Raw genomic sequence first — 6035 nt, 5'->3', positions numbered from 1 at the left:
ATTGTCAAAAGAACTGATATCTGAGCAAAATTTAGCCTATAGACCATTTTATGAGCTGATGTAACTAGGTTATTTTAGTCAGACAATCCATTCTTTTGCTATTGTAAAAAGAGCAAAGATGGCATGGTGATGGCCATATCTAACCTCTACTACCTCTACAAGGGGAACTGCCCCACCAACATCTGTAGCACAAAACTAATTCCCATGAAGTCCGACATGTTCCCCACACTCACCAGCCTATTTCTACTAATTTCAACACCAATATTTCTGCTCTATTGCATCCAAAATTTGTTGCAATAGCTACACAGACTTTAGAGAGCCATACTCATGATTATGGGTTTATGAGAGAAGTTAATAGGTTACAACTTAGGATGGCTGCAGGAATACAGTTTCTCAGTCAGGATATCTTTTGCGGTGTACTCACAGACCCCTCACCCTTCGACGTCACAGCTTTAGGCCAGTGCCACAAAGCTCTCTCAATAATGGTGTCACCTCCCTCTCCTTCCATCTCAGTCCTCCAACAAGCCTCTGGTTCTGGTGCCATGAGGCAGCTGTCCCAAGGTCAGTTCTGTCTCATATCATATCTCTGGTTGTCTGCTGCTGCTACTACTCCTGTAGCCCCCAGTCTGAGTGGTGCAGAAATATTTGGCCCCCAAAGTACATGTGCTGCATTCTTTGCTTCTTTTTTTCTTGTGGTTAGATTTCTGCTACTGAATCTGCTAAATTTAACCAACTCTCTTGTGTCTAGACTAACATATCCTATTTTTATGATCTTGTCCATGTGGCTAACTCAAAGTCAAAGTCAAAGGCTAGTAAAACTATTTTGAGCAATAAATCCTTGACACCAAAACTATATAGTAAAAAAACCTCATTTTGGTCCACTTAGAACTGATTTATAGCTGACCTTCTATCAGATTTCCAAGGCTGTCATTTGCATGGGAGAGACTGCCCCATCTTTCACCCTTGGAGATGCTGGTGGATTTGAACCACTGAAGAGTTGTGACCTTTGGCTTAATAACACAGCTCTCTATGAACTAGACCACCAAAGCTTTCATCTATATAGTAGATCCCAGTTAATTAGGTACATAGAGTTTAAATGAAATAAATATAGGCTATATAGTCTTGTTTTGCTTCTCCAGGTGTCCTCAACTGAAATTTCAGTGTTTAGAAATGTTACTGTCTTTGATCTAGAAATGTCACATGAGTTCCTAACTATGTATTTAAAGAATTAAATTTATGCTTTAATAGATAAATTTGTCAGTGACATTTATGTATTTATTTATTTGTTTGTTTGTTTATGTATTTATTTATTTATTTTTCTATAAGTTTAAGATTATTCCAGAAATATAAACCTATCGTTCTTCCAACTCCTGGTAACCATATAGGATGGAATAGAATGGTCCCACATAATTTTTCCAAGATCATAATTTTTACAGAAGTAGATTGCCACTTCTTTCTCCTGTGGAGTAGTGAGTTCAAACAGATAACTTTTCAGTTGGCAGCTGAGTGCTTACCCACTGTGCCAAAAGAGCTCCTTTCCAGAAATATTAAACAAACAAAATAGCATACCTTGGCCATAAAGTTGATTCTGCCTCATAGTTTCTGAAGGTATAAACCTTTATGGGAAGAGACTGCCTAACTTTCTCTTGAGGAACAACCACTAATCTTTTGGTCGACAGTCCAGCACTTAAAGCTCTATGCTACCCAGCGTTCTTTCTTAGAACCCAACAAAACAAAATTATTTTACTACCCGATAATTGTATGACTTGTCCCAAAGAGACAAATATCTCCTCCTACAAACCAACACATACACATTTTCTTTCTTATTTACTAAATAAAGCAAAATATATAGAATATGTATTGGAGTATTTTTTAGCAACAAATTTTAAATAGTTCTATACTTGCTTCTATAGGAGAAAACTATGGCAGTTTGCATCTCTAAATACTTACATCCTTTAAAAGGCTTTGGAGCAATCCTACTCTGTTTTACAGGATTGTTATAAGTCAGAATCAAATTGACGACAGTGGATTTGGGGATTTTGTTTTTATTTAAATAATAATGAAATTTATTATCACATACAGTATCTTAATGAGAACTCACTTCCATTAGGATGGTTATTATCAAGAAAACAGAAAATAATTCTTGGAGAAGATGTGGGGGGGAAATTAGAACCTTTGTTACACTGGTCTAAATTGCTGATGGAAAAGGAAAATGGTAAAGATATTGTGGAAAATGTTTTGGCAATTTCTTAAAAAGTTACACATAGAAGTACTCCTATAACCCACTAATTCCACTTGTAAACATATTTCCAAAAGAACTGAAAGAAGGCACCTACATAGACACATGAGCACAGTGTTCATTGTATCATGACTCATAATAACCAAAAGGTAGAAACAATCCAAATGTCAATCAGCAAACACAATCTAAGCAAATACTCCTAGCCAGATAAATGTACTTCAAATTCTTCAATTTTGCTGCACCTTCCTCTGAAGTCCCTCTTCAATAGGAATTCTGGCACTTACAATGTCCTGGGGTGACATTTCAGCAAATATCTAAAATAGTTTAGGGGGCTATCCAGATGCAGAAAGAGATGGGCCTTTTCATTAAGGGGTGAATAGTTCCAAAGGTTTTGCCATGGAAGAAGATTGCCTGGCTTGGTACAGAAGATAGCAAAATGATGTCATTCTTTTCTGTTGAACTGCATTTTGGTTCCATAGACTAGACACAGACTTTCAGTATAGGAATGTCAGGCATGCAGGTTGTTTAGAATTCTAGTAAAAAGTAAAAACTTGAAGGAGAGACTTGGAGAGCATTGTGGTCTGATATCAAGTGGGATTAAGTGATCATTCTGATAACAAAATGTGAAGATTTGTAAACCCTACTTAGAATTTTGAAGCATGAGAGAAAAAGCCTTTCTTTGATGTGTTATTGAGAAGCCAGACAAATAAGAAAATTGCTGTGGACCACTTAAAGCATCTTTTGAATGTTACTGAAAGATCAAAGAGTACAGCCAGGAATAGTGATCTTAAGAAGGTCATGGTGATATCAGGAGAGGAGGACTTGTCAATTTATTTGTTTTAAATGTTTCCCATTCAACCACTCAAACCCATTTATTTGAAACATTATTCACATTTCCCTCCATATGACAATGCTCTTCCTATTTCCTCCTTGAGTTCCCCATGACCATTTACTCATTTTACCTGCCCCTTTATATTTCTGAACTTTGGTTTTAGCCTAGTGTGATTAGTGGTTCTGAAGATGTTATGAGTCACGGGCGACTCAACAGGGCACAACAACAACAACAACAGTGCTCTTTTGTTCAAAGTCAAGTCTCAAGTTCCTCGAAAGATTTTTTTTAGTGAAGGATTTTTCCTATAAGCAAGATCTTAATTGATACAAAAAGCATCAAAAGATGATGGAGGGTCTACAGAGTCACTACCAAAAAGAATTAGCCGAAACCAAATAATTTCAGAAAATAGTAATTCAGAATTGATGGTAAGGATGGTAGAGTTGCATGAAGGCACTAGCAAAAAATAAGATCCCAGGAGTTGTTGGAATACCAATTAACAAGTTGCAATAAATGCAGCCCTGGATATGCTTGTTACTCTATGCCAAGAAATGAGGAAGACAACTACATCGTAGCAACCAACTGAAACAGATTTGTTCTCACCAGAAAAGGTGATCTAACAAGATATAAAGACTATCAAACAATATTATTACTATCACATGCAAGTAACTATTAATAAAGATTATTTTTAAACGGCTGGAACAGTACATTGCCAGAGAAGTAAGAGAAATTCAAGCCAGATTCAGAAGAGATCGTGGCACCAGGGATCTCACTGCTGATGCCAGATGGATCTTGGTTGAAAGCAGAGACTATAAGAAAGATGCTTACTTGTGTTTTTTTGACTATGCAAAGGCCTTTGACTGTGTGGATCATAACAAAGCATGACTGACTTTGAGAAGAATGGGAATCCCAGAATCTTGGTCTCATACAGAGAGATTGGTGCATCAGTATTACAGGTAATCACCTTTATTTTGTTAACTATACTGCTATTTCACTAAAAGAAAAGGTTGTGAAATCAACAGAAAGAGCCTGAATTCATTTCTGAATCTTCAGTTCAGATACTATTGAGTTCTTTATGTTACTTCCCCAGTACTTGCTGACCATGAAACCAACAATGTGGTTATGTTTAGAGTCTCAATTCGCCCAAGGAAAAGCAGTGTGCCCTAAGGAAGTATGTAGTTAAAAGTAGATTAAAAATGGGTATTTCTGTCATCACAGGAGACTAGAGCGAGGGCTGCATGGTGGAGGGGACCTGGGGGAGGGTTTGTAAAACAATGAAAGAATCTTTTCTTTTACTTTTCCATAATTTTTGGACTCATGTACTTATAACTTGTTAGTCAAATTTGTGTCTTCTAGGTTGCAACACCCCCATGATACATCTTCAAGGATATGTACATGTACAGCCAAGCACAATCAATAAGAGTGCATCTGAATTCCAAAATCAATCTCCATAATAGTCTATGTGTTTCCTACTGCCAAAGGGGCCCTTTAGAGTAGTGAGAGAAGATCTTCACCCTGAAACCCACAGCGTCCCTTTTCAGCAGGAAGTAGCTAAGAGAATACGCCGTCCCCTTTTCCTTATGACTCAGGGTGAAGTCTCTCTCAGGGAGGAGTGATAGGGAATGGCAAAGGATACACTGACAAAGAAGATTAATCAGAACTGGCTTTGACAAGCACTGTGGCATTTGGACAAGAACAAACTGGGAGGAGGGTAGAGAGAATAGTGCAACAATGAATGAGTGGAAGCCCAAAATCTCTGTAAATGTTTATGAAAATTAATAAAATATAATTATAGAAAAAAAAAATGTTAACCTAAAGTGCATATGATGTAAATCTGTCTCCTAAAACAGATTTATTAATTCTCCTGGCAGTCCATGACATAGTAAATATTCTTTGCCAATATCATAATTCAAAAACGTCTATTCTTCAGTCGTCCTTAGGTATTTTTCAGCTTTTGCATACATATAAGGTGACTGAACATACCATTAATTGGTTCAAGTGTATGTACCTTAGTTCTCAAAATGACATCTTGACTTTGTAGCAGTTTAAAGAGTTCTTTTGCAATAGCCTTGTCTAAAGTATTATATTGTTTGATATCTTTTTTTAATTTATCATTAATTTCAATGAAAATTTACAGAGACTTTGGATTTCCATTCATTCATAGTTGCACTTTTCTCCCCTCCCATCCCTCCCCCCTAGTACTCTACCCTCTTGGAAAAGTAAAAGAAAAATTCTTTCATTGTTTTACAATCCCTGCCCCCAGGTCCACCCAATATGCAGCCTTCATTCTGAACTCCAGTCATGACAAAAATACCTAATCACATACCCCTTTTAAACAGTTTTCTCCCTCATCTGTTTCAATGCAGTATACATTATTGAACCCATCTTTCTCAGTCTCTCCCCAAACCCAAGGTCAGTCCTGTTTTACAACAGTGACACCATGCAGTATTTGTCGTTTTGTGATCAAGATACTTCACTCAGCATAATGTCCTCTAGAGTTACCCATTTTGAATAATATTGCATGAGTTCCTCATTTTTCAATGCAGCATAATATTCCATTGTGTGAATATACCACAGCTTCTCTATCCGTTCGTTTGTTGATGGGCACTTAGGTTGTTTCCAACTCCTTGCTATTGTGAACAAAGCCACACATGTGCGTATATCTGCTTGGATGTCAGTTATGGTCTCTTTGGGGTATATTCCCAGTAGTGGAATTACCGGGTCAAATGGAATCTCTATTTGCAACTTTTTGAGAAAGCGCCATACCGCCTTCCACAGCAGTTGCACCATTTTACACTCACATCAACAGTGAATAAGGGTTCCAGTTTCTCCACAACCTCGCCAGCATTTGTTGCTTGCTGTTCTGTCAAATTTTGCTATTCTGACTGGGGTGAGATGATATCTCATAGTTGTTTTAATTTGCATCTCTCTTAGACCTAGGGATTTTTTTTCTTTTTTTCTTTTTTT

General features: G+C 37.1%; 1 pseudogene; it reads left to right on the top strand.

Moving 5' to 3' along the window:
• Positions 1-371: 371 nt before the first annotated feature.
• The window catches only part of LOC102860008, a 37557-nt pseudogene continuing 31893 nt past the window's right edge, over positions 372-6035 (top strand).

The sequence above is a fragment of the Elephantulus edwardii genome, unplaced genomic scaffold, assembly GCF_000299155.1.
Source record: "Elephantulus edwardii isolate Elephantulus edwardi_28Jun2011 unplaced genomic scaffold, EleEdw1.0 scaffold00140, whole genome shotgun sequence".
NCBI classification, from domain to species: domain Eukaryota; kingdom Metazoa; phylum Chordata; class Mammalia; order Macroscelidea; family Macroscelididae; genus Elephantulus; species Elephantulus edwardii.
Note: the sequence above shows the minus strand (reverse complement) of the source record. Positions and strands in the feature narration are given on the sequence as shown.